Genomic DNA, 2,750 nt, shown 5'->3' on the forward strand with positions numbered 1-2,750 from the left:
AACATGAGGGAATGTAGTCCTTTGGAACATATCGATTAACTATATTTGGTAGTGTCATCTTTGACAAGGTTATTAACCATTTGTGTTTAGCCTTCTCATCATAGGGCAATGTAATTGTAAATGTATTTGTTAAATAAAAGCTTTTCCAATTAATTAACTGTATATCATAGAATGTAATGCTCTCAACGATGATTTACTATAGGTTTTCAAGCAGGTCCAATTCATTCTTCTTCTTCCTTTAAATACATTTTCCCATTCATGTTGTCATGTATTTCAATGGTTTAAAATGAGGAAAATATGATAATTATATGTGTGTTGTATGGAGGGGGAAAAACAAATTATGTCACTGCACATTCCTACATTGCTGGCTCCTGACAGATCGTACAACGTCTGGATAGGTATTTTACTCATCAGCAAACCACATCACATGTCCTAGCAATCTGTCAGTCGAGGAGACAGGGTCGCAGCAGCAGCAGGCAGCCAGTGGTTGATGCGTCAACGTCTGACAAAGGTATAAAATAAAATAAGCAAAACCTCTTCAAAGATCAAACGCCCGCCCAACATTGTATTGTTTCCATTTATGGACCAAATCTAAATCATGAATTCAATTTCTAAATCGTTCCTTGTGTCGATAGAGGCTGTTGTGTAGACGATTGCAGCTGTTGACATATAGACCAGTGGAGGTTTGCTGAACGTCTGGAACACCAAACACATAGATCCCAAACACTGATTCCACTCCAACCACGAGCCCGTCCTCCCTAATTAAGGTACCACCAACCTCCGGTGAATTAAACTGTCCCTGAATACAGTCACACTTTAGTAGGATAAGACTCAAAACAACCAGATTGTTTTTTTTACGTTGATTTAATAATTATGTCGCAGTATAAAAAGTTTTTTTTTTAAATACTTATTTACAATTGGCAGGGTAGCCTAGTGGTTAGAGCGTTGGACTAGTAACTGGAAGGTTGCAAGTTCAAATCTCCGAGCTGACAATGTACAAATCTGTTGTTCTGCCCCTGAACAGGCAGTTAACCCACTGATCCCAGGCCGTCATTGAAAATAAGAATTTATTCTTTAACTGACTTGCCTAGTAAAACAATTTTTTTAAAGCAAATAAACAATTTCTACATAGATAATAAACTTTTCAGCAAAATCTCACAGTCTCCCAAAATATAGTCCCTTTTCATGGAGGACATTTTGTTGACAACTTTGAACCGCAGCGACCGACAGCAGATATCTTCCTGTGAGATACCATAGAAGAAGAAATCCTCGTTGAAGAGAGGGTTCCTGCTCCTCTTCATCGCCGCGCTGCGTTGCTTCTGAATCTTCCCCGGTAACAGACAGATACTGATGCTGCAGTTAACGCTCCTGGGTTCCCAGCGATAGCATACAGTCCCTCAGCACTGATCAACCTCACTCTGAGTCTCTGGTTGTCTAGGCAGTACTCTGCTGAGAGCCGTAGTGCCCCCTCTCTACCTACAGGAGCTAGACTCTCCCTCTCTCTGTGGAGGACGAGGTCTATGGGGAAGATAGCAGGGGGAGCCAGGGTGAAGGCACCGGGAAGGGGTTCTACTAATCCAGCATCAGAGGCTCTCCGGATGATATTGGGGCTGTTGTCCGTGGAGCTGCCTTCATCCGTGGACAGAGAGTTGTTTCTGGAGAGCACAGCGTTTCTCATAGTCCGGGACAGCAGTCTGTCGTGGCTCAGGGCTTTGAGCAGGGAGGACTTGGGAGGCGGCCTGGCCAGGAGAGGGGAGCTGAAGGGGGAAGACTCGGCGGAGGAGGTGGTGTCACTGTCCAGGGTGCTCTGTCTCTGGAGAGCCAGCAGCCTGGAGACTCCCGGAGACAGCCTGCCAGAGGTCAGCTTGGTGAGGCTGAAGGAGGATGACGGGGAGTGGGGTAGAGATGAGGTTCTGGAGGAGTACGTTTTGGGGCGGCCGCGAGGCCCGGGAGAGCCAGCGATCAGGGGGAGGGGGCAGGCGTTGGGGTGGCTGTGGAACAGAGACTCTTTCCTCCGGGTGTGGGGGCTCTCCAGGAGGGTACAGAAACCGTAGCAGGTCTGGGCCTTGGCCAGGTGGGGCAGGGAGAGAGCTGCTTGGCTCTGGGGGTCGGCGTTGCTACTCTCCTCATCACTGAAGCCCTGGTCGTATGGAGTCTCGTCCCGGATGAGGGTTGGATGAGTGTTGATGAAGGCTTCTCTCACCTCCCTCTCCGGGCTGCTGCCCTTCTCAGGTGAAAAGGACACCTTTCCAACAGGGCTAGTTTTACTCCAGTCCACCGTCTCCTGCTGTGACGAGATCTTTGGTGGGATGCAGAACTCTGGGATAGTATTCGGAGTGATGATGTTAGGACACAGAGAGATCGTTTTTCTTCTTCCTTTCTCCTGAGATGTTCTTTCTCCCAACATGATGTCTGAGATATGGAGGCTGTACTCCGCTATTGGCAACAGAAGGTTGTTTTTGGCCACTGAAACACGGATCTGTTCAGCGACCCACATTACATGAGCTTTGTCAGGATCACAGCTCTGGAGAAAGAGAAGGATGAAAATTAACAGTGAGGACAGATCACAGGCCACTTTTTCAAAACCAAAAGACACAAGCAACAAAAGCTACAACTTTTCAAAAACCAAAAAAACACAAGCAACAACGGCTACAACATTTCAAAACCAATAATTGCAAAGCCAATTCTCCCTCATCATGTAATATTTGAATTAAATTCAGTTCCTTAAATAATCCCTGTATCCTGGTACA

At 46.3% G+C, this 2,750-nt stretch overlaps 1 pseudogene; it reads right to left on the bottom strand.

The window, feature by feature from the left end:
• Window positions 1–1,124: 1,124 nt before the first annotated feature.
• LOC135539340 (C2 calcium-dependent domain-containing protein 4C-like) lies at window positions 1,125–2,497 on the bottom strand (annotated as a pseudogene).
• Window positions 2,498–2,750: the final 253 nt, after the last annotated feature.

Source organism: Oncorhynchus masou, unplaced genomic scaffold (assembly GCF_036934945.1).
Source record: "Oncorhynchus masou masou isolate Uvic2021 unplaced genomic scaffold, UVic_Omas_1.1 unplaced_scaffold_675, whole genome shotgun sequence".
Taxonomy (NCBI): domain Eukaryota; kingdom Metazoa; phylum Chordata; class Actinopteri; order Salmoniformes; family Salmonidae; genus Oncorhynchus; species Oncorhynchus masou.